Source organism: Athene cunicularia, assembly GCF_003259725.1.
Source record: "Athene cunicularia isolate RWA chromosome 2 unlocalized genomic scaffold, athCun1 chr2_part1, whole genome shotgun sequence".
In the NCBI taxonomy this organism is placed as follows: Eukaryota; Metazoa; Chordata; class Aves; order Strigiformes; family Strigidae; genus Athene; species Athene cunicularia.
In genome coordinates this window covers 132,326,704-132,353,694 of record NW_020799095.1, presented here as the reverse complement: position 1 = coordinate 132,353,694, position 26,991 = coordinate 132,326,704, and the positions used below count along the sequence as shown (strand labels likewise).

The window sequence follows — 26,991 nt, the reverse complement described above, 5'->3', positions numbered from 1 at the left end:
TAAACAATGAATCTAGTCTCTTACTAAGAGTAAGGTACTTTGGAATAGATCATCTGCTATTGCAAACAAGTAATTTTATAATTCTCCAAAATGCCCTGTTGATTTACTTCAGCCCTTGTCTGTATCTTATATTTACATAAAGAAGCTGACTTCAAGAAATGACTTGATTTTCAAAGCTATTGTAAACTATGCCATTGTATAAATAAAGTAACACAATATATAAGGTGGTATCTTCACTTCATAGCCAAGATTTAGCATTCACTTATGCTTACTAAATTATTAAAACAATTACAGCTTCCCAGTTGTGAGAACCTGCATGTAGTAATGAGATTTTTTAATATTTTAAAATGTACTTGCTTGCAAAGCTTTTGTATCTGATCACCGTAGTCACATGGCAGTGCAGGAAATTGCCAGCACCAATTACCTGTAAGTTAATTTCACATTCAGTTCTTACATTAAATGAGAATAAATTAGGATGTAATGAGTCAAATACAATAGACCAGTTATTAATACAATGGCACATTCAAACTGGTTATTGCGTTATATTAAAATTTGGATTGTAGATAGCATTAATTCACTGCAAGTTTAGTCCTTCACCCTCTAATCTTCATTTTTCTTCAGCTTTAAGTCAGCTCTTCTTTATATATTTTTTGTCTTAGGTCACAGATGAAATTGTATCATTTTTACTACATGTTTCTTGAATGTCTACACTCAGCCTTAAATCTAGTTATCATGCCTTCAGTTCTAATCCTACACTGAGCTGCCTCTTTTTCAAGGGTTTACAGTACAGGACATTCAAAGGCTTACATTAATGCTCTTCATCATTTATTTAAATGCAGCTAGCTCAATGGTTGAATCACACGGAAAATGTAGTTTCTACCTCCACAATATATCTAGGTCAGTCCACCAGAAAAGGTTTCGGAAGATGCTATCTGTATCTTACTTTTATTTTCCATGCATTTATCTAAAAGAAAACTTGGGCTCTAGTCAAGTCTCACCAAAAATGTTTTGATGAAAGCTTCATATAGAAGGCTGCTTGGATACAAGGTTCGTACTCAAAACAAATTAATCTCACTGACTGCCTGATTCACAAACTGCTAGGCTGGGACAGAGAAAGAAGGCATTGCTTGGCCATTTAATGGTGTCAGTATGCCCCATGCTGGTCAACTTCCTTATAGTGCTGATACTCCTTCTACGAGAACTCTTGTCTGCTTATTTGAACAAGACAGAACACAAAGCAATGAAGGTAAAAAAGAGAGACTCCCTTGCTGTCTGAAGTAGGTTACATGTCCTGAGAACAAAGGTCAATACTCCAGGCATGGCCATCATTCAAATACAAATTTAAGAACATGTCTGTTTTGCCTTCATTAATTAATTTAGAAAGGACACGACAGCTCCAAGCTGAAATTCTAGCACCAAAGACAGAAGTGGTTTCGCCCTCTTTAATGAGCAGCAATTAAAAGTCTTAACTATTTCTGCTTGGTTTGTATGCAGCTGAAAGAAGCTCTAAACTTTTCATATATGTGTCAGTGCAATGAGAGGACAAGATCTGATATTTAAGTATATAAATATGTAACGATTTGAATGACTACAAGATAAAATCCCCCGAAATTTTTGTGTGCTATTTTTCCTTCTATTAGTAGATGTTAAAATGTCACAAAATCTAGGTATCACAGACTAAACACCTGAGCAGCTCTGCCCTTGGCTGACAGCCACATTTTGTCCCAGGATAATGCATTCAAGGATGACAAGTATTATTCTCTTGTACCCTACAGAATAAGAGGTCCTGCTGAATGAATATGATTTAATATCTCCTACTCTAAAAGTAGAATCAGGAAGAGTACTCCTGACCTATCATCATCTTTGTGACACAAAATTTAGTGATCTGTTTCAACATAAATCTCAGCTTCTGCCAAACTAGATAGATGACTATGTATAGCAGAACAGAGCAATGCAGCTGTCAGCACTGTGAAACCCACAGGAAACAAGCAAACATTTTACAATAGAAGTTTGATCAAACCCAGTCCCTGATTAAACATGCTACACCTATCTTCATTGATCACTATCTACTGTATCATCATCTGGTATTTCATTTACATCTCTACAGTTCAGAAGCGGTTTTTCACTGTCAGTGACACTTCAAGGAAGACAACATATCTTCCAGGCCCTACTTAAGTCAAACCGGTTCCAGCTGTTTTGACTGTACAATGTTTCTCACAGACTACCACAATAATTGGGTCAGACCTGCAGGAAACAATATAGCACTTAAACTGAAAGCACCCAAAGAAACAAAGAAAAATAATTTAAAAAAAAAAATATTTCATGTTGGAAAAAATTCAAACACACAGCATGAAAAATGCACATATTTATGTATTTGGCAGATTTTTTTCCTGCCTTTGTGTTTCATAATATTTATAGCTAACACTTCTGATAAAGCCTCATTTCCAATGTACTTTTGACATGTAGACATTCACAGCGTTGACCCAAGTAGTTACCATTTTATCTTCAAATATTCACTCAGAATGGCAACTGTCACACATGCAGAAAAATTCACGTGCTTTCAATCAGCACCAAGAAATTCAAGCCCTTGGTTAGTACAGAGTTAAACTTATTTCTTCACCTTATCGTAGCATGTAGAAGCATTCTTTCAATTTTTAAAATATTGGTAATTTACAGGGCAGACCTCTCAATTGAATGACAGACACTCGTGTAAAATAGTGTGTAATAAGAGGACAGATGGGAAGGTGGCATATTCCTGGACAGGATTTCTCCTTGTGCCCCCAGGTGCCTGTGAGAGAGTGCTCAGCAGCTCACACACAGGCAAAGCAGCTCTGTCCCTGCCAAGTCCCCACCAGGACAGAGCATCTCATGTGACTGTGACAGCAGCACAGTGGGGAAGGGAAGACTATACAAGTGGATTGTGAGCTTAATACCTGTATTTTGACATATCTGCAAAGAACCACCACAGAAGTTTCCTTTCTGAAACAGTAATTAATAAAATCTAATCCCTTACATCAGAAGTCTGCACTCTAAATTAGACACACTACCTACTACACCCGTTTTCAAATCTAACCACCACTCTGAAGAGTTCAACAATCATGAACACATTTTGTATGTGAGCATCAGTGTTGCAGTTTGTCGGTGTCAGTTCTTCTCAACACAGGAACATTGCCAATTTGAAAAGGAGAAAATGGATAAAAAACTGCTCTCCAACATCTGTAATTATTTAAATTTAAATACTAGTTTAAAACTCGAATCTAAAGTGCTAGTGACACTGTACCGAGATGTGCGTTTCAGTACAAAAGTCTGAAACACCACCTAGTGCCTAGAATAAGAATTGCTGAAGTTCTTCTCAAACTTTGTAAAGTGTGGAAAAAAAAAAAACCACACAAAATATATCTGGCCTGACACTTTCAGATTAAGTCTTAATTTAATTTGTTTTTTTAAGAAAAATTTGTTTTTTAAACAACACTCAAGAGAAATATTCCGAATTTGGATTAGACAGATTTACCTCAAACCTTCCATGTGCTTTTCATTCATAAAGATTATTTCCATACATGGAACAAACAAGTTCTAACTCATTTTGAATTGCTTCACCATTTTTTACAAGATTATTCATAATATGCTTTCCCTTCTGCTAACACTACCCAAAGTTTTCATCACATATTACTTTTTATAACAGAAGCCCACAAAATCAAATTTTGCAAAACCTGCAATAATCAGCCACTTCACACTATACATCAGACATAATTAATGCACAAAAAAAAAAAAAAATTCACCCCTTTGCATTGTCCTAAATAAAACATTACAAATTTGGCTATTAAATTCTTCAAAATACACCTTCACATAACACTTTAAATTTAATAAAATGGATATTTATAACGAAATTACATCTGCGGACATTTTAAAGCAAAAAATATGTAATTTCATACAAAGGGTATAATATTACAATCATTTTAATATTTCCAGATAAATTATGTGAAAAGACAGCTACCTGACAAAATACCATTCACTATTCCTGAAGTATAATTATAGATGGCCTGCCACTAGCTTCTAAGAACAAAACTGAAATCTTACTTTATTGAAGATTAGATTAAAAGACACAGCGTATTTGATTACATATCATCCTGAGCTCGATAGCTTAGACACTACAATCTAAGAAATAATTACACCGAATCCTCACCAGACTTCAGAACATTGCTTTGAAAGGCAGGTGTGCAGAGGTACAAAATTTTACAGGAATGCTTCCATAAGACAGTAAGGTTTATTAGTATGGTTTTACCAAATTAATTCTTAGAGTTCATCTGCTTGGTAGAAGCACCTAATATAATAGCATTATATTAACTGTTGTGCTTGTTGCTAGTGTTCTCTGGAATTTTTCCACTTGTTTTAAAATATAGGGGTTGGGGGAGGGGTTCGTCCTTTGATGTAAGATACAATTTCTTAAACATTATACAAGGTAACAAGAATACAGCACTGAAAGAAAGGGGGAGAAAAATGGAAGAATAGGAAAACTCTTTCTCTAGATGCATCATCCAAGTTTACTAATGTACTACAGTTAGCCCCCTCCCCCCTCCGTTGTTGGGTTTTTTTTTTCCAAACACCTTCATTACATCACAGAGTAGTGCAATGTTTGAAGCTACCCTGTATCAAGGAAGCATTTTCGAGGAAGAAGTATTCACCTCTCCCTTAGTCACTATGTCAACTTGGAAAAGACACTGCTGAATCAGTGTTGGCACTCAGTAACGTGAGTCAGCTTCCTCTGTACAGTCCCAGAAGTTACAGTTACATAGCAAGTCTATGAATCTTTGCTTAATGTGGCCCTAGTATAAGTAGGGCCCATGGTATCTCCCTTACTTCTACTCCCAGTTTCTGCTGGTCTTTCCCCATTTTGCCTATTTGAAATATAAGTTTCCAAAGAACTCTTAAGTTTAATCAGTGGGTCTCCTGGTTCTGGGACTGCCAGGGTCACTTTGAACACTGCCTTCCCAAAAAATGGGATTGAACTGCTTTTCTGGTTATTGGTCTGTTCCTGAATACATTAAAATCCCTCAAAGTTTTCCAGTAAAATAGCAATGTCACTATTATTTGTGCCTGTCCAAAGTAAAACTTTTTAGTACTCTGCATATTTAAATAATAAAGAATATTAAGAGTTCAAAGCTCTTTGATTTAGAAGAATTATTGAAGTTAGCTAAAAAATAAAATCCTAATAAATCCTACCTATTTGGTTTTATACACCACCAAAAAATGGCTTGTTTCCTCTAAAAACATTAACTCACTTTTGCCCCCATCTGAAATCTGTATTCTCTCTTATAGCTAAGAGTACTATTTCCATTATTGTGAGGGAAAAACTGTATTCCTTTCTATAAGGTGCTTCCTTTAAAATTTTTAATTCTTATTCCTTTTTAATGGAAGCAACTGCCTATAACTGTACAAGACTTATACATAGGATGTGCTATCAATAGCCAATATCGTATTTCTGGAAAATATATAGAGGCTTTTACAATGGCTGGAGGATTTAGGACTCATCTATAGAGACATAATTCTAAAGGTTCAGATCCAGATTAATGATGCATCTTTTGTCATTACTAAGATATATTTTAAAGACACAAATTCATTTTTTTTGGAATGGAATAAATCATATATACATTGTAAACAGCAGCGTCTGGATATATTTTTAATGAAGCAGAAACTTTTCCAACTCATTTTGCTGCTCTGTACAGACAAGTCAACATCACATAAACATTAGGGCCCACCCATCATCCATTTCTACCTTTTTTCAAAGAAATCTTGTTTTTCTTTTCCTGATGTTTTCTTTCCAAACATCTATTCTTTGCTGAAGCTTAATAGTTTTTCTCTTTCCTTTTCCAGCATCAATCCTACTTTGAGCAGGAGGTTGGGCTAGATAAATCCCAGGTCCCTTCCGAAGTGATTGATTCTATGATCATTTGCAACCGTATTTTGGTAACTATTTTTCTACATTAAAATAAATCCTTATAAATAACTGTTTTAAGGTCAACAGAACAACTCTGAATTTATTTGATTGTAACCAAGAACAGAAACTTGCAGTGGTTACAGTACTGTGAAATATTCCTTAAAGATGGTTAGTTTTTATTTGGTATCAATGAATTTCAGTGCTTCTTTTAAAGCAAAATGAATCTGCAAGATTTCATATCCTCTAAAAAGAAATTAATAACATTATTGACATTGCATGGTAGCTTCTCATACAATCAGAAGATTGTAGGTCAGGGAGGTTCCGACTGGACTTTAGGGAGCATTTCTTTACCAAGAGGGTGGTCAAACACTGGAACAGGCCTCCTAGAGTGGTGGTTGATGCCCCAAGCCTGTCAGTGTTTAAGAGGCATTTGGACAATGCCCTTAACATGCTTTAACTTTTGGCCAGCCCTGACCTGGTCAGGCAGTTGGACTAGATGACTGCTGTACGTCCCTTCCAACTAAAATATTCTATTCTATTCCTGCACTATACCCTAACAGAAGTCATATCTTAGTATTTATCCATTCAATTCTACTTTATTCATTCAACCATTCCTGTGGGATGCCTTCACCCTTTGTCACACCATTTCCTACTGTGAAATTAATTCATTTAGTCAATTAAGTATATCATAGGAGCAAAAATAATCTCTGAATTTGTGACTGTTACAAGAGTTGGTAAAGATTACCTATTTTTTCCATATTTTGCTACACCACTAGTCTGTGCTATGGTACTGACTTTCACTTTCATGCAAGTAATAAAGTTATAATCAGTTTGATCAAATGTCAAAACTGCTATGTTTACTGGCCCTGTATCTGTAATGACACATGCATACCCATCCTCCAAAATTGTATTAAATACCACAAAGATTTCAATATCAGCTAATAAAAGTTGGAAAGCTTACAATACTAGTAAGAGATTAACATTTTACATAGATTTTAAAGGATATGTCTATTTGCACAGAAAAATTCTGTATACTGAGAGAGTGACTATGCTATACATTTGCTCTTGAGTTTGTAGTCAATGGATATATTATGTATGAAAATTTATGATGGTCATAAATAACTAAGTCTGCATTAAAAAAAATAATATCTCTCCTTGTGCATCCATTTGATACAGTACATAGTTACATGATTCTATCTTAAGCATGAGAGACAAATATCGTAAGTGACAATTTTGATAAGGTATACCCGCTCTTTTGTACTAACACCGCACTTATCCTAATGGACCGTGCATCTCTCCTATATCTTTTTTTTATTATCCTTAAGATATATACTAGCGATTTTGTTCATAATTTTTTCAATCAAGCATACAATTAGCAAGACATTTGACTAGGTAAAAGATTATTTATATTTTTAAAATGTAAAAAAGGCCTCTATATGCACAGTAGGACTAGAAACTGTTTGTTGGAACACTAATCTAGGTGGGTTAATATAGGGCAGAGCACATCCTTCCGAAAGTATACTGTATAAAAAGAAGCAGTTCACATATAAGATAACTATATTCTTCAAGATTTCTAAAGGCAATAATTTGCTTTTTTCATTATAGCACAGGCACAATTCAACTATGTCCAGTCCAAAGTGTTTCTATCAATGCCAATGGAAATAGTGTGAAATTCCTGCACAGTGCCATATTGACCATACACAGCTCCTTCATGAGCTTTCATGATTTCAGGGAGAACTAGATGGTGTAAAGACTTCCAATGAGGAAATGGCTAGCGTGAAACTGGGTGGGATCCGGACACAGTACACACCAGTGAGTGTTATGTCACAGCAAATACAGCTGCACTGCTTCCAAAACAGAGTCTGTAAGCCCAAACAGTCCTCCACAGGGCCATGAGGGCTCATTAAATAAGTGCAGTGAGGTTTTGGCATGAAATCAACCTGCCATAAGTGAACAGAATCTATGACACAGTTCCACAAAGTCTTTCTTTAACCTTGGAAACTTGCGTAATCATGTAATATATTGAGAATGTACAGTTGAGCAAGCTACACCTTTACTAAAGTTTCAGATTTGTAACAATCTTAGGAAAGAAAGAGAACAGAGCATACATGTGCTGTCACTTTTTTCAGCAAGTTTAAGCCCACTAAATAAGAATACTGGACAGAAAGAGACCTTGTCTCTTGATTCCAGTTGCCTGCTGCTTCAGGCAACAGCAATTTTTAAAATTTTATCATTTAATAAAGTTCCATCTTTAAATTAACTAGAAATAATGAGGTCAAAATATCTCAAAATGTTTTTCCAAGTCCTACAGCTACAATGGAAAGTATGCCTTTTAATTTCTAGTGCTCACTTATTCCAAGCTAGTTTATTGCTATTTATTCTTGTACCAGTGTTTTCATTTAGTTTAAATAGCTCCTTTCTCTCCTCAGTGTTTGCTGCCTGATGTTTTTAGAGAGACCTATCACATACCCTCTCTGCTTTCATTTTTCAAGACCAAACAGATTTTTCTCTTTTGGGCTATGCCTATACTAGTAAGACCAATGTCACAGGGGGCCAGGTGCTGGCCCATCACTGCCTGTTAATTCTTATGCTTCCTGGCACAGTTAGGCCTTTGCGAACCAGCATCTCCCAGACAATGCCAGCGCACAGTGAAGAAAAACAGCATGGAGCAAGAACTGCCCCTAATAAGCAGCTTGGACACAGCTACCCTACTATGGAATGAAGAATTAAGGGCTGTTGAGCAGAACTGAGCCACACAGGAGTTCCTGGCCTGTAGTTCAGAGTATAAATTCTTCTTAGTCCTTAAATTCCTGATTTTACACTTAGGGCTATTTAATCTCACTCATTTTTACTACTGGATTTCACAAGGTCATCTGGTTCTTTATTATACAGTACCCCGTTGCTTCTCTGTACTGATAAGTATCCAACTTTGCGTCAGCAATGTACATCATTACAGCATTCTTGCTCTCTATGCCAAGGCCACTAGTAAAAATATTACAGATCTTCCCCAGTACTAATGCTTGAAGAACTCGACTAGGAAGTTGCTTATAGCTTTCCACTCTATATCATTATTCAACTCTTCCTCATTGTTTCAGTTTATCCAGTAACTTCTAGACAGTTTTGTATTATTTAGTCTTCTGCAGTTACGGTTAACTGTTACACTCTAATCCCTAGCCATCTCTACACACAAACAAGTTCTTTGTACTACTCAGTCCAACTTTTTTGCCTATTTGTTCCCTTAATTCCTCAAAAAATAGCCCTCTCTGTAGACACTGGTGTTAGAGCAACATTGCTGATGGATTAAAAATTTGTGATGGAAGAAAGGCAGTTACATTTTTGATAGAAAAATACAAGTAGGCAGTTGTGGCTGAAGTAAGGTAATATAAATAGACGTTAGAATTACTAATTTTAAACAGTTTTATAGCAAAGTGATTGACACTAACAGTTTATAACACAAATCCAGTATGTCTGCAAACACTAAGTTATATTTTAGAAAATATTATTACAACAGTTTCTTACGTTCTTAAATATTTTTAATAATAATTAATTCAGGCAAACTAAGTACTATGTTCCACCAGATTTGGCACACAATAGAAATCATCCAAATGACAGCTCAAGTTGTCTTCTTTCACAAATACTTTTACTCTCAAAAGCACTGGTAAAAATATTCAAATATCTTACAGTGATTTGATTTTGAGACATTTGTTGCCTGAAAGTCTCAGTTAGATGTTATTTATGCTGCTTTGTGTTCAAAGTTCTGTACTAATGTCACAGCTTTATTAAGGAATCAGCTAATAAAAATAACAAATGATCTAGAGCACAGAGGTGCTGAGCATACTCATTAGTTAACACCTGTAAACTGTCTGAAGATGAATGGCACTAAGTGTTCACAAGTTATTTCTTACTACAAGACAATATCAACATCAGAGGCCAAATACAGACGAAATGTGACAGGACCACAATAAGCCTGGGGTATGTGTGCAGATGGCATTAAACTGAAGTCAACATAACTACACCTCTCACATCATCTGTGTCATCACTCATTACTGAAATTGTCTGAAAGAGCCAACTGTAATGAAATGTAACAGAATGGTAATAGAAAAATTGAGATGCTTATTATGCAGTTACTGCTGTATTGAATCCCACATAAACATTCTTCAACGTAACATAAATTTGCTGCCTAGACTCTAACAATAGTCACAGCAGCAGAGCTCTCAGTACAAGCTGCAAAGCTCAGACAAAAAAAAAAAAAAAAAAAACCATAGAATATTTTGAGTTGGAAAGGACCCATAAGGATCACTGAATCTAACTCCTTGCTCCTCACAGGACCACCTAAAACTAAACCATATGACTAAGAACATCACTCAGATGCTCCTTGAACTCTGTCAGGGTTGATGCCATGACCACTTGTCTGGGGAGCCTGTTCCAGTGACCAACCACCTCTCAGTGAAGAACCTTTCCTAATAGCCAACCTGAATTTATCCTGACACAGCTTCATTCCATTTCCTTGTGTCCTATTGCTCGCTGGTCACCAGAGAGATCATCAGCACTTCCCCCTCTGCTGCCTCCCTTGAGGAAGCTGTAGACTGCGATGAGGTCCCCCCTCAGCCTTCTCTTCTCCAAGCTGAACAAGCCAAGCACCTTCAGCTGCTGCTCACAAGTCCTGCCATTGAGATCTTTCACCATCTTGGTCTCCCTCCTCTGGACACACTCTAATAGTTTGATGTTCTTTGTACATTGAGGCATCCAAAACTGCACTCAGTACTCAAGGTGGGCTGCACCAGTACAGTGTAGGGTGAGACAATCACCTCCCTTCTACTAGCTGTGTTGGGCTATCAACTACACTGAGTTGAATGCTACAACAGCTACACATTTTATGCCTACATGAGATGCAGCCACAGTTAATTCTGACAGAACAGTAAGAAAGGGAAATTAAAGGATAAAGAAAGGTACAATGAAATAAAGCTACATTTTTTTAATCCCAGTGTCAAATAATCCCCTTTGTTAGGAAACACATCTGGTTAGTTGCCTACATTTCTACTTCATATACCTACTGACAACTCTCTGTACTTCCATAATTATTTCTTCCTTTAAAATATCTACAAATTCCACATATGCAAAGTCCTTCTGCTACTTCAGCAGTCTGTTGAGGTACCTAGGTGAATGCTTCCCCTTCACTGCTAGTATAAATTAACAGGCTTTGAAAGTGTTATTAGTGAGAATTACTGCCTTCCCTAAAATAAGTACTACTTTGCATTTTATCTACAATTTTAACATCCACTTTCCTCTTTACTGCTCTTTTGTATCCTTCCCTCTTGCAGGGAAAGAGATAGAAGCCAGTAAAACTCTTCACATACACATCATGCGTATGTGAACTGACAGTATAAAGCAGAACAACGCAAAGTCCCATACTTGAAATCCTTCACGTCCTTCAAATCTCATAAGAATACATGTGAAGCAAGAACAGGAAACAAGTCATGGACTAAGTGTCTTGAAGAATATCAATAAGTGAAGTTATCTCTCAAAAAAAGCATCCACACTACGATTTCAGTTTGTAGCCGACTACTAGCAGACTTTTCAAAGCAAATTACCTAATTACAAAGATTGGGGGCATGAACAAACCCTTACCTGTGCCAACTATATGACATGCAGAATAGAATGTGCCGTAAAAGACACAGAATTATGTTACACATTCCTCGAGCTGGATAAAAACTAGAAATGGAAATCAGCTGAAATACTGACTTGGCATCATCATAAAATATTTTTGGCTCCCTCTAGTGGGCTTTAAGTCGTGTACCAAGTTAGCAATGTTAGAGGAACGCACTAACGGTAAAAGGCTTTGGAAAGTTGTAACAAAAAACTTTAAACTTCCCTCAGTACTTCTGGCATTTTTGTAAACAACCCCTAAAGTTAGCCAGATTTCTTTAAAGGTTCCTGTTTCATTTTATTTGTCCTTTCTTTTAGAGATCATATCTAGATACCTGAAAGGCTTAAAGGCCCTGGTTCAATAATGTATTGATCTAATACCGAAGCATTTGAAGCATCCCCCTACCCATTACAGTGTTCTCTGATGAAATATTTCATGCCATAGTGTCATATTTTCTATAAACAAAACTAAGTTTAGATACTTTACGATTTCTTAAAATCTGTGAAGTACAAATTTTCACAGTACAAATCCTTGGATCTTTCTGAATTTACAAAATCCCCAAGAGTGGAACACAGGTCAAGATGCTTTAACTACTGTTATTCTTGCAACCATTTCATTTGATTTCACTTGATTTCACTTTTTGTTTGTTTGTTTTTTTGTTTTTCCCATTTCAAAAGTATGCAGGTGCTTCTTAAAATAACTGCTTCCAAATAAAATACTTATTCAAATATATTGAAGTGACCAAAAAAATTTAACTTCCTTATATTTCAGCTGCACAGCTCATAAGTAGCAAAAACTTAAGTTCCAAATTAGAACCAATAAAGTGTTTTATTTTTTTGTAACTAAAAATATACCTAAAGAATAATTTTTTTCCCTCATTTGAAAGCTCTCTCTATTTCTGCATCTGCCAGTACAAGGAAATTGAAGTTTGAAATCCTAATTTATTTAAATGTCATAGAATGTGTAGTCTTTCAGTTGATTTTGTTCTGGTTTTTAAAATTAGGACACTAATTGCAGTAATATATTTAAGTCAAAAAGCAGATGACAGATGATGAGTATGACAGTAAAGTGCCTCCCAGTTTTATGTAATGAGTAACCACAACTGAGCTTACCATCACGGATTCTAGAACTGAAATTTCAGTCCATTTTTCAAAATACACTTATACACTGATAGTGTTTCAAAATATTTTTTAAAAAGTGTTTCATTGTAAAAAATAAATTCTGAAAGATTGAGGTCTCCCCCTACTACAACTAATGTTTGCAAAGGTAAAACTGTTACAGCTTCAATTAAAATGCCACAAAGATAAATCTCTCAGACTGATTCTGTGTGACTTAGATTTTCAAATGAGGAAAGGAAAGCACTCTTCCAAGAAAAAAAAAAAATTTACATCAGTATTAGTTAAGTGTGAAAGCATTAAAGCTACCAATAAACAGCACAAAAGATTTGCCATAATACAAGGAAAATGGTGTTCTGTTTTTTAATGTATCTAATCTGAAAGACATGTTCCCATGATACAGCTGATAATACAATTTACAGCTTCTGTATCCAACTATGACTCTGCCTCAGCTAATATTAATGAACAATGGAAACTGTCCTAAGTTTTCAAGTAATATGATAGTACTGCATTTTTCTTATATCTGGTCCAGAATTATATGCTGCCTGAAAAATGTTCGTTGAATAACACTGTTTTTGAGAGAATAACTCACAGATAGCTGACCTCACTGTAGTAAATGCACACCTGCTCTAAATTCTGAAAGCAAACAGTAAGTAAACTTTCAACTTTTACAAAAGGAACATCAAAAGAATAAGAATGCTGCACAGTTTCTTCTCACGTATTCAGAGTAGTTTCCTGAATATTCTCAAATATTCATAGAGAAATTACCTCCAAAAGTTATTTACAATATTTAAAAAAAAAAAAAAGTGCAGTTATACTAGAAGCCAATAAATTGAAAACAGCAGGTCTTCTGCCCAAAATCAGAATCTGTTACCTTTCTTTACAGGTCAGAAAATGGTAAGATATTTAAATTTATGCCTAGAGGACCATGTATTCAATAGCCTGTAAAGATATGCACTTTTCTAAGTTTGCTATGATTTTTTCTAAATTCACTAAACTCATCCTAGTCAAAAAAATGAGTCAATAAAATTATCTACTTTCATCATTTTCTCCACATTCAGATTAGTGTCCTCACATGGACAAAGTATTAATTTCATAGTTCTAAAGAATTATTTTTTCAAAACATGGAAGTTCATAATACTAAAACTACAAAATACAGGAGGGGAAAAAAAAAGCACATTCATGCAATTTCACTGATTATTAAAGAAAAAAAGGATGAAGATTAAATCAAACTTCAGTAATTTAAAGGATTCCTTGGGACCTGGGTCAAACTGATTGGAAAGGCAAATATTTTTCATCTACTAAACATTTATCTGCAGAATTTCTTGGATTCAGTTATGTCTTCACTCCTATTTGACAAGTTGATTTCCCATAAGCATATTGTATACAAGACGGGGGAAGAACTGCTCACATCAAAATTAACATCTCTGCATATGTAACAATAACCATAGTTTGAATGTGATCACACACAAGTGCAAGGATGAAAGACACAGGATGTGCTGGTTTTGGCTGGGAGAGAGTTGCATTTCTTCATAGTAGCTTGCATGGGGCTGTGTTTTGGATCTGTGCTAAAAACATGTTGGTAACACAGCAACGTTTTAGTTACTGCTGAGCAGTGCTTACACAGCAACAAGGCCTTTGCTCCTCACACCTTCCCACCAGCAGTTAAACTGGAGGTACACAAGAAGTTAGGAGGTGACAAAGCTGGGACAGCTGACCACAGGTCACCAAAGAGATATCCCACACAATATGATGTCACACTCAGCATATAAAGCTGGGGGCAGGTTGGTGGGGGCCCACTGCTCAGGAACCACCTGTGGGCATCAGCTGGTCATTAGTGATCAATTGTTTTCATTTGCATTACTTGTCTTTTGGGGGTTTATTTCCCTCTGTTAGTTTTTATTATTTCTTTTTAATTACTAAACTCTTTATCTCAAGCCATGAGTTTCTTTCTCACTTTTACCCTTCTGATTCTCCCCTCATTTCACCAGCGCAGGGGAAGCAAGTGAGCAGCTGGGTGGTGCTCAGTTGCTGACCGGGGTTAGTTAAACCATGACACAAGACAACAGAACTTCTATTCCATAGTAAAACCACTTTTTATGAACTTACAATAGTAACAACTAAGGTCTTTGCTAAGTAGCATGTTTGCAGTGCTAATTAACTGTTGAAAATCTCATAAATGCTGGGATGTATGGGACAAGTCTCAGTAACTTTATTATATCCTCAGGCATTAAGAATAATAGCCACAGCTCCCTCACCAGACAACCACAAGTGGAAAGGCATGACAAAGATCTCACTGCAGAATTTTCAAATGATGGAGGGGAAGAAGGTGACTTTGGATTTTGTATTTCATATGACATCATGAGCTTTCTGAAGGGTGCTTTAAGGTTTACTGTAACTAAACACAAGCATTTAACAAGAACTGGACCCAATGGTATATACGGAAATATCTTGGTATATATGGAAAGAGTTGTACTTCCACTTTGAGTAAAAAAGGATGCTTCATGTCTAGTAGTTTTAGAAAACTATTCAAATTACACTAGGGCTGTCTAAAACCAAAATGTGTTTAAATTCCATTAATACCCAAAATTCAGTGTTGGATTCATTCTCATGTCCCAGGATTGCTGCTAATGAGGTGAGAAATACTGGCTTTGAAAAGGAGACTCCAATTTATATAAAATTCTTCTTTTGGCCTGGAAGAACTAGAGCACACTTCTCAATTCAGCATCAGCTGCTGTAAGAACTACTGCACTTGAGGGAAAAATAGGAGAGAGCATGCATGTTTATTTACAATGTAAATTATAAATTTACAATATGTGCATGTCATCTAGCTCTGTTTTTCCATATCAACAGATACAAAGAAAACTTTTCTAGGGTAATTGGAGGCTTGGGAAAGGTAGATCACTACAGCATCTCACCTACTGAGAGCATTATCACAGTGACAGGAACAAAGTGGCACACTGGGGCAGCGGGTTTGGATCAATTGTGTCTTCACATCCTTGAAGGATGTTGTGTTTCCTAAGCTTACTTATTTCATCACAGTGGAGTACATCCAGATTTACAGTACTATTATTCTCAGTTGGTTTAGACAGTTTATGCTTTCAAATCAAATGCATACTTCTCCAGTTACTTTTTAATTTAGGAACATTTTTAATAAAGGTGTCACAAAAATCTGAAACAGTGACTGATAACAGAAATTTTATGAAACTTCTGATTGAAAATACCTTGCAGAAGATAATTTCTGAGAGACAAACACTTCACAGATGTGCTGCTCCACAGAGCCAAAACAATACATTTATATTAAGGCCTGGATCTTTATCATTAAATGACCCAGTTAGTTCACAGCCTTCTTTGTTCAGCATATCACCTATGCTCTATAGGAGACTTCAACTAACAGAACCCCATGCTGATACAAATGGTAACCAGTAAATAAATCTATATAAAAATCACCGCAAACAAGGATCATGTCTTATCTTTACTAAAAGGTTAACATGTTTGATTTATACAATGTTTTTCTTAAATAATCCCCATATAGTTGTGCTGGTAGTATTGTACTAAGCATGCGAAGGACAGATTAATAAATAGCATTAATAAAAGCTAGAAGATATAAGAAAAGGAAAAGCCTTGGATTCATTATTAGGTAAAACTGAATTTAAAATTTGTGACAACTACAATAGGAGTATCAATATTCTATTCACAATACAAAACATATCTATGGTATTTTATTAAGCTTTTGGCACAATTAAATTACAGAAGTCCAATGTTGCAGGATCATAGCTATTTTATTTCAAAGTCTCTTATAAATAGCCAGTTAAGATAAATACATGAAGAAGCTATAAAACTAAATAATCATATTAATCTAGAAAGAGTCCAGAAAGATTACCGCAAAAATATCTCTCTGCAACACGGTCCATAATAATAAAGCATTTTCTCTTAAATAAAAAGTAATTTTTAAACGCTTGAGATTGCTGTCTGGTTCTACAGGCTGAATGATGAGCCCATTTTCACTTTTTGCTGCAAAACAAATAGGCTAATGGCAATACAAACAATTATGCTCTCCCCAGATGACTGAGGCCAGACATCCACTACAGTGAAAGTTTTCTTTGGCCTCTCCCAGTGATGTCCATAACAAAAAGAAGCAAAACCAGGATGAGATAAAACTTAAAAAATAATTTAAATCTGATTAAGAGGAATTCCCTTCCTACCTAGAAAGCAAAACCAATTTATTTAAAAATATGTAATCATCATGGTGCTACAGTTCAAAAATGAACTAATACTGAATGCAAACAGACAACTCTACACATTAGGAGCAAAACGCATTTGCACCCTATCTTCAATGTAGAGGTAAAACTATTCTAATCTCTTGAAAAGATACCATACATTACCTACCTAGAACTGTAAGAGATCCAAATCGTTAACAACAATAAATATCATCTTTCATAATCACATGACCAAGTATCTGAGAACAAGAACACCTTAATTAACCAGGTCATGACTCTGAAATTATGTAGCAATTACAGTGAAACTGAAAGATGAACAGGTTAAATGAACACTAGTGATTAACACTGCTCAAGTTTAAACATTTAAAGATAAATGGAAGGTACACCTGTATATATAGTAAACTAAATAATTAAGATTCTAACTTCAATTAATAAAGATACATCTATGATTCTACCAGTACAAAAACACTCCAGGGATTTATTTTGTTAAAGTATATTATCCCCAACATCAAACAGAAATGTTAATTTTATGTATTTAATTTGCAAAGCATAGGTCTTTATTCCTTGTAGATGTAAAATGATAAGGAGGACTTGTGAAATATATGAAACTAATTCTCAAAAACTACAAACATTAATACAATCAACTGAAATTGAATTAGCTACCTGAAATCCAGGCTTTTCCGTAGATCTCCTTGATGCTGAATGAAGGCATCTTTATAATAATTCAAACCAAGAAAGTTTTAATTTTCAAAGACCTTTGTATTTATACTTCATAGGTGACATCTTGTTTAAACACATTGTTTTTCACAGTTTTTTACATTTCTTCATGAATGCACTGAAGTCCAATATCTGTTGAAGTTGTCTACATAAAGTCACTCATAGTACACTGAATAACTGTCTTGCCTGTGCATCCAATATTTGCTATGTTTGCCATTCAGATTCCTTTTCTCACACAGCAGATCTAAACAGCAAACAGACAATATTAACCCAGATGCAAGGCCGTTTACATTTAATTCCTCAACCTATCAATAAACTATTCCTCGAAGACACTAGCTAAATAAAGCTGTAAGTAAACAGTTGAATAAAAAAAGCCACCCCTGGGACGTTTGCCGCTTTACTCTATTACTAGCAATGTCTTCATTATTTATATATATAGGCACTGGTTTCCAGCCACTGAAGCTGATTCTAGATAATTAAACATTTATACCATCCCCTGCTGTGCCATAATGTCTAACTGTATCCAGAGAGTCTTAGGTGTGCTGTTACACACCTGGGACCAAAACAAGGAATTTGCTAAGCTACCTTTGATAAATGTCTACACCTGGAACTTAATAGCACATGATATGGTTTCTGAATATTGCAACAGGTGGCAAATATAACTTACTGCTCAAGAACTGTTTCATCTTCTGGTTCCAGAATTGCAAATAGCTCTATTAATTTGAATGAAAATAAAAGTGAAGATTTATTGATGTGATAAAGTTTATATTGTTATGACACTGTTTCCATACACATTTTAGGATAAGATTATTTTAGGATAGTTTGAAGAAGAATTTACGTGGAAAACAGATCTATTTTTGCACAATTTGAAATTAAAGTATGTATTTCTAGTGCCATCAGGCTAGGATAATGAAAACCAGCCCCTCTAATTTCACAAGGCTCTCTCTAGATCAACTCTAATGCTTTTCAGAAATTCACTACAATCTAAAAGCAAACCAACTACTGATTTCTGTACTATAAAATTACACCACCATAGTGTACACATACAGGACAAAGTTTACAAGAGGAACCAGTACCTTTAATACTGACTGTTGTAGGTGACAAAATTATATAAGCTTTTGGGCACATAGACTGTTGCTCATCTAATGTAGAAGTACATATATGAGTGTAAAAATATCTTCAGACTGACTCTTCTTGCTAGTTTTCTGTTCATTCTTAAGCAAGAAACATATCTGTGTTCTTCAAGCATAGAGCTTGCTAACAAAATGTTTTGCCATTTATCTGGCCTAGCATAAAGGACACAGCCAGCATAAAGATGAACTAATAACCAAATTGTATTTGGTACAAAAGGGTCAGTACATGGGTGAGTACAAACTGGTACTGGGGGTATAAACAAGTCAATCAGGTTATATGTAATCAACATCAATCCCACTGACCCCAACAACACTGGACGACCAGCAATGGGTGGAATAAACAATGAAATACAGTCTCCCATAGAAGGGATGGGAGACAACCAGGTCAACCACTCAAATACCCAAGAAAGCCACATACTGAATCCCTACAGAGCTCACATTTACAAAAGCCAGACCTGACTGGAGCCCAGTCCCAGGGAGACAGGAGGCCCTTCCTCAACAGGAAACTCCACAAAGTGCATCCACCTGACAGACAAACACTGCCCCTCCCTGCAAGGAGTCCCAGCTTTTATCCCTAAGTGGGACACCTGACCTTTGGTTACTTGATGTGGGACACCTGGGGCTCATTTACCCAATGGCTCTCCCTGCAAGGCTGCCGCACCCTGGAGGGAAGCCTAAAGGCAAACTCACCCCCCTTTTGTGAAGGGCTGTGGGAATCACTCCTATGTCAACCTTAATTTGGGGCTTGGGGTTGAAACCCCAGCATTTCACAAAAGCAAAGTTTCAAAACATAGATATAAAACCCCATGTAGTCATTAGACTGAACTAGTTAAGATCATTCTGAAGCTAGATCATGTCAAGAAGTTGTTTTATTTCTATTTTCCAATTAACTTTCAAATACAAGAAAAGCTGGAAAAGGACACTGGCAGTTCCTAGGACCACATACATGTCCTTTTCCCTGAACACTATGGAGCTTATGCCATTGATCTGTACATGAGGATATAGGCCAAAGAGCACTGTGGGGAAGAAAAAAAAAAAAAAAGAACAACTCTCATTCCTTCCCCATGACCCCCAACTTCTCCGGCAACTCACAGAAGTAAATACAAAGTTGGACTACACTAATGTAATATCTCTGTTCCTTAACTGTGATGGGCAACCCAGAGCGTATCTTATTATGACAGTAAGGCCCTCAAAGTTAACACCACATGGGATCTAATTTAGGGAAAATAGTTCTATGCCAGTGTAACCATCAGTAGGATGCATTTACTATGTGTGGTCTTAATCAGAATTTCAGGGAAATTTAAATCTGCAACTCTAATAAGATGTATGTATACTGACTACATTCTATTACATGTTACATTATGACAGTCTTGAAAAGAGAGAAAACAGAAAGTGAGGTAGCATTTTTGAGAACATCATCTGACAGTCTAATCAGAGTAATTTTCAGAGATAAAAGAAGGAACTTTGTATTTAAATATATTTACAGAGAGTCCATTTTATTTATGTTTTGCAATCCAACTCCAAGAAACAGAAGATAGAAAAACCATGGGCTTTCAGCACCATTTTCATTGAAAGCACCTTCTGCTACTGGAGGTGCATTCTGCAATGGTGAAGGAAACAAGAGCAAGCTCTAAACACAGTAAGATAAAAGGAGAGCAGCTTAGACAAATGGATACATGAGAAATAGGATCAGTGAACAGCTTAAGACAAGTGGCCCAAGACAGGAAGGTCTAAGTTGCCAACTCTCCAAATTACTTTTAGAGATCCCAATCTGAAAGACAATCCTCAAGAGCGGAGGAAAAGATTAAACTTCCCGTAGCAGAGAGATATCTCAGAAAAAGATCTCAAATAATACCTGGTACGGGAGGCTTTTGTCAGAGGTATTCTAAGTCTAGGAAATATTCTACTGGTTTTGTGAGTTTTTTTGTAAAAAAGGTTTTTTCCAAAATTTCAGTGCTCTGGGAATTAACACATTTCTTGGTTCAAAAATATATTCTTTAGAGCATATACAGTCCATGAAAACATTGATGAGATTCAGTGTGTATTTCTTCATAAGACACAAAATGAGTATGAGTCAAGTGTCAAGAACAGGGTAAAAGTTTACTCAAACAGATCATTTTCCAATAGCAAGAAAGCAGCAGTAGAAGTAACCCATAGTTTCTACAAATACTTGTCACATTTGTGCAATTCCCGGTGAAAAAGCTGTTAAACACTGTGGAGGTACAGGCCTGCAACACAGATGACTTGGAAACAACAGAATTCTTGGCAGGGGCCCAGGACCTGTTCAGAATCACGGAAGTAAAACAAAAAACCTCTCTTGTTTAACAGTGAAATTTTCACAAAATGACAGGAAGCATTCTCACCACCACCTTGGTCTCTCCGGACTAGAATAATAATATGAATTACTCTGGAACATGGTAGAGAAAACTGGAAAACAGGAAGTCTTAACTGCAGTATGGGAAAGGGAGGGAGAATAGAAAAGATCAAGTGTAATATGGCATTAATGTAATTTCATATAGAATTGTTTTATAAGACTAATTCGCTAAAAATAACTATCACTGACAATTCTGACTAGGAATTTTTAAAATTATTAAACATAGATTTAATGATTAAAGTTCAAATAGAATTCCAAAGTCAGTCAAGTTATTAGGGAAATTAACCTGGGAAACTATTCAGTAAATACATTCAGTTCTGAATTTGCTTAGAGGAGTCTTTGAGATTATCAAAAAAAAAAAAAGATTCTTCAGCTTCTTAAGATTGGTGAAGGTTGAAGACTTGATTTTTAAAGAAAAGTTATTTGTCTGTGTCTTAAGTATTTCAAAATGCATAGCATTACAAAGGCAGACTTACTTCAAGGAAAGTGTCAAATGTTTTATCCACTTGCACAGGAAATAAAGATTAAACAAGGAGAAAGTTCCCTAGCACTGCTCCTCAGGTTTATCCCTTACAGAATTACGAGTCTTTGATTCACTGATAGCAGTTTAAAACAGATTCCCTAAAAACAATTTCCTGAACCCACTAAAAGTATCAGAGCTTCCAAAGGCCAGGCCACTGAATTGCCGATTGCGTCACTTTAAACTTGTCACTTGAAAACAAGCACTTGAAAAAAATATTAATTTATCTAAACCTCAAATATCCATAACTAAACCAAAAGTTTTATAAACAAAGTTTTAAAAATCCAGATCATAACCAGCAAGTGAAGGAACCTAAATCAGAAGTAACTATGTTGTCTCCTGCCAACTGTTTCCAAGAACTTCCTATATTAGGTAGCTTAACTTATTTTTCCTCAAGAAATATCAGTGATTAAAATCACTGCCTCTAAGTAAAGGTACATTGTATATAATTTCATTTAAATTCAGGATATCATTCAGTCAAAATTAAAATATTCTACTACTACTTAATTTCCTACTATTTGCAATGAAGGTGTGTTTTTACACAAACTCTATAGCACTTCTTAGTTCCTCACCTTTTTAATCACACTTCCCATGATTTTCAGTGATATAGCCATACAATTTTACTACTCTAGTTAATGGTGTTGCTCATTTTAAGAAGTCATTTGGTTAGGAACATCATTGTCAAAATCTAAGTAAAAGGAAGATGATCCTGTCAATCTTTATTTTTTGAAATAAACTTCATTTCAATCAGCCTTAATTGACTCTGGTTTCTCAATAAGCATTCTTCTATCTCAGTCACATTTTAATTCAGGAATAGTGACATAAATGTAAGGAATCCTTTAAAATGTCCCTTTGTTACTTAAATTTAAAAAAATCCAAAACAGATTCTATGTGGAAAAAGGCACAGTGAGCTTTAGACTCCAGAGTGGAGTATGTAATAAAAGTTCCCTTCCATGCATGTTTAATGGTACAACTACAACATTACAACACAGTCAGGATTCATGTCCAACTTCATTCCTCACCGCCATATACAGCACCAGTAGACTGGCATATGATTGTCCCAATCATTCAAGTCCATGTTCTGTCCCAGGTTTTCCCTACAATCATAATCAGAAGATGTGACAAGATTTCTACAGGGGACATACTAAAATGTCTTTCTACTCAACTCCTCACAGACCTGATGGCTTGAATACACCTCATTTTCCAAATCCATGTTGTTTGATTGGGTCAGCATAGCACCAATAGTCACAAAGCATCTATAGCTTTATCTAGGAGCACCGTAGATCAAACCTGCCATTCTATGGTTACAAAATGCAGAACAGGCCTCTGAAGAAATACTAGAATTCACACCTCCTCTGATATGCTAACACTGAAAAATGAAGGGTAACCAGTAATATTAAGAATTCTCTAAGTGGGTTAACCTACTGGTAAATGCTCTATCACAGAAAATTTTAAAATCCTGTTTATATTAAAGTACCTGTTTTGATCATATCTACATACAATACACCAGGGTTTTCAGCCTTACTGTTAGCATCAAAGTAGCAAGAATAAGATCACTGCTGTCCCTACTTCACAGTGTTTGTAGCTGAGAAACAGTTGACCTAAAATACTTACTGTTCTTCACATATTCATAACTTCTAAAAGATCTATTGCAAAATCAGCAGAAACAGGTACTACCTACAGCAACCTGAGGTGCCGTCATTATGGAAAAATCTAGCTAGTTGATTAGCTAGAGAAATTCTTGTCCCTTCCCTCCTTAACAATGGTACATGGTAAAGCTAGATAATCATATAACCTTATTATTGTGACCTCCTTCAATCTTTTTTTTATTTTCCAAGTGCATTTAGGATTTGATACTGCTGCAATACAGACGAGTACCTCACAGACATTAGTTGTTGGATTGACTGGGGGAATACAGTCAGCGTGCATCAACTGCTTACAAGTTCATATCGAAAAGGTGAATTCTTCAAGAAGAAAATTATTCCTTTTATACATCTACCTTCTGTACTCTACAGCTTATTCTGTATTCTAGGAACTGGTGTTATTTCACAGCTTTTATGAGTTCACAGACTTCTAATTGTGAAAAAATATAATGATGTAGGCCAGAAGAAAACTATGCAACCTTCTAACAGACTGGAGGACTAGTATGTGGCCCACCACAGATCACTTGCCTGCTAGTAAAAACATGTCCTAAATCATAACAACGGCAGATGGCTTACAACTTCTGTATGAAGCAAAGTATTTCTGAATCATACATGTGAGTTAAGTGTGAGCCTTGACACTGCTATCAGTAAGAAAAAATTACATTTATTGTAGCAAAAGATTTTTCTGTGTATACATTCACTAAAAGCATACGAACACTGAAGAATTTCTTTACTCCATCTAATATAGGAAACTACTTGCCAACCAATACATAGAAAGTTGCTTTCATAGTTGCAATTCTTTATTAGAGATTTTCATGGAAGAGCAGATTTACACTAGCTCGAGTAGTATTCTCAATTCTTTTATTTTTAAAAAAATCACATTTAATTTAGTAAAATATTGAATTCTATACTGGCTTATTCCCAAATTCAGATTTATACTACCTTTTCTAAACAGCTAAAATAAAATCAAAGTATTTCCTGTATGTGTAATATTAGCAAGACAAACACAGTGTCAGCGACATGCATCACATCTAACATTATTTCAACATTTTGCTCAATACAATATGTGCACTACATTTTAGGAATATCTACATAACATTTAATGTAGAAAATGTATATGTTAGTGGATAACTCTGATATTGCTGGCATATTCCTAAATGTTTAGAATAAATGTTTTCCTAATGTTTACTGGTATCTAATTGTATTGTCATTAATAAAATCAAAACTGAACTACGATGCTAAAAAAAAATTACAAGCTAAAGTGTTGAGCGCATACATATCAATGATACAAACGTACCACAGGGTGCAAAAATTATTTTGGTAACTTTATGCCACTTTGATAAAATTCAATTGTATTTTTGTAAGAGAAACACCTATGACAATTACCTATTTAATTTTTTTTAAACTGTGCACATATCATATTGCAAAACTAAAGGAAAAGTAGGCTCATGCTCACAAAAGCTGCAAACAGAGAGGAATATCATGCATACTGTTCACAACAACTCACATATTATTGGTAAGTTATCTGAAAAACAGGTAAGCCTCTCATGCCAAACATTGCTTTCATTTTAATGACAGTAACTCCCCTTGCCTTCAGCAAGAATTACACCTGTGTAAATGAAAGCAAGTGTAGGCCAGGAAATAAGTCTACCCGTAAAAGAAAATAACTTTAGACAGAAAAAAGGCTCTAACCACTTTGTCCTCCTGGAGTTCATATCCACGAAAGCAAGAAAGAAAGGACAGAAAAAAGACAAAGAAGGAAAGAGTCACTTTCATTCTGAAAGCAAGCAGTAATACTTGTTAGTAAAATAAACAAACAAATAAAGGTATTAACATATAACTTTCTTAATTCTCCTAGTGGTGAAGAAGATCTGGTGAAAAATATCTAATTTTAATAATTTTCTTAACCCTTTCACGGGCTAAATTGAGACTATTTTATATATCAAAGGAAACATTTGTACAAAAACCCAATAAAAATAATTTGGGAGTCATGTCCGAATTACCTTAACAAATGGGGCATCTCATAAAAAGGATGCAGAATTTGGCTCTACTTGCCTTGGACTCCAGTATCACAAAACATTAGCATGCATCAACCCTTTGCACTTGCAAAGAGTCCAGTGAAATGATGTTTGTTTACTACAGCCAGATTTAGGGCATGCATAATGGCATAACTGCATCTTAGTCACTCAACAGATCTTTAAAACACTAGAGTCCATCAAAAATGTTTACTGCATATCATGTCTATATAATTTATACTTTTTCATACCCATAAATATTAAATAAAAACATTTCCATTGATTATTATTTTCCTTGAAGGAATTGTCTTTTTAGCTAAAACTGTAAATGGATATTCAAAATGTCTTCAGTCAAAACTACTCCCCATTTCTGTAAATGATGATTTTTTTTTCCCCAGTACCTTAATTTCACATGCCAATACAGAGACTAAATCTAGGCATGCAATTAAGTACTGAGCTGTGTTGGAAATAAGCTGCTCACCAAGACAGGGTGACAACTCATTTTATAGCTTTGTTGTTCAGATACCTGTATGACATGTAACTTTGTGCTCCTGTGCTCTTACAGAAGTTTTAGTTTCCCTCCAATACTAGAGATACAAACAAACGGGAAAGAACTGAGACAGTCAGGACACTAAAGCACACAATATACAAGGAGAAGCTGAGGGAGATATGCTTGTTTAGCCAAAAGAAGGCTGGGTTAAGGAAGGTTGCAGGAAAAGGGGAACTACTTGCATTCCTTAACTACGTAAAGGTAAGCTATAGGGAAGACAAAGACAGAATTTTCTTGAAGATGCACAGCTAATGGACAAAATGCAACAATCAAGGGATAGGATATAAGAAAAAAATAAAATCACTAGAGTGGTTAAGCACTGAAAGAGGTTACCCAAAGAGGCTACAGATTCGCCATCCTTGGAGATTTTTATAACTCAGTTGGACAAGATCCTGAAAACCTGGTCTGACTTTGAAGTTAATCCTGATTGGAGCAGGAGATAGGTCTGGATATCCTCCACAGGTCCCATCTGACCCAACTTCTTCTATGATCCTATGTACGGTCGTAAAAGATTAAAATATTTTCAAAGATGCTATGGGTTTTATTGGCATTCCCAGTTATACAAACAGCAAATATCACTGAAAGCTAAGTCACAGCACTTCCAAGCATTATCACTCTGTGTGCAGAGACAGTTATCTGCACAGCACCAGGTGCTCTGCCACTTTCCTAGCAGATCTTCCTGTCCCACTGCAAGAAGAGTGGCACTAGTGCTCACAGGTATTTTGAATGGGAACATCTAGTGTCCCAATTTCTCATCCTTACCTCTGAAAAAAAGATACTCTACTATGCAAGAGGAGTGTAATCCATAGGCAGGTATTTTTAGCACAGAGGCTAAGAACTTTTTTTAAATTGTAAATGCCTGATTAGGTTGCTATCTCAGTGAATGTCCCATGGCTGCAGGAAAGTGCAGGTAGCAGCACAGATCTATTAAGTCAGGTCCCCACATTAAGGATACAGATGCAATTAAAAATAAAATGTTAAAACAAAAGCACTTGAAAATTAAATAATCTCCAATAAGACACAGCAGGTAAAACAGCACATAACAAAGATAAAGATTTTAAATACATTAAACTGAAAAAAAAAGTAAAGGTATAAGGTTTCACTAAAAAATGGGAAACAGAT

General features: G+C 35.5%; 1 protein-coding gene across 1 annotated transcript in view; it reads right to left on the bottom strand.

Annotated features, from left to right (window-relative positions):
• RIMS2 (regulating synaptic membrane exocytosis 2) overlaps positions 1 to 26,991 on the bottom strand; it is a 408,362-nt gene that overhangs the window by 349,049 nt on the left and 32,322 nt on the right. The gene's annotated exons all lie outside the window — the stretch shown is intronic.